Below are 232 nucleotides of genomic sequence, written 5' to 3' on the forward strand. Positions count from 1 at the left end.
AACCTAAAACTGGGGCAAATCAGCGTGGGGACGAAGGAGCCCCCCTGGTTCAATGCTGCAGGAAGGGCCCGTCCTCTCCCCGGGCTGGTGCTGGGTTGGAGTTGGAGACCCTGTACCCCGTGTCCGTGGCTCATCACCTTTCCTCTGCTCTTCCCTTCTCCACAGGCGATGGATTCTCCCTACGCAAACGGAGCCTACAGCCCCCCATACCCCCCGGTTCCCGGCGCTGCCC

This window comes from Antrostomus carolinensis, unplaced genomic scaffold, assembly GCF_000700745.2.
Source record: "Antrostomus carolinensis isolate BGI_N321 unplaced genomic scaffold, ASM70074v2 scaffold26877, whole genome shotgun sequence".
Taxonomy (NCBI): domain Eukaryota; kingdom Metazoa; phylum Chordata; class Aves; order Caprimulgiformes; family Caprimulgidae; genus Antrostomus; species Antrostomus carolinensis.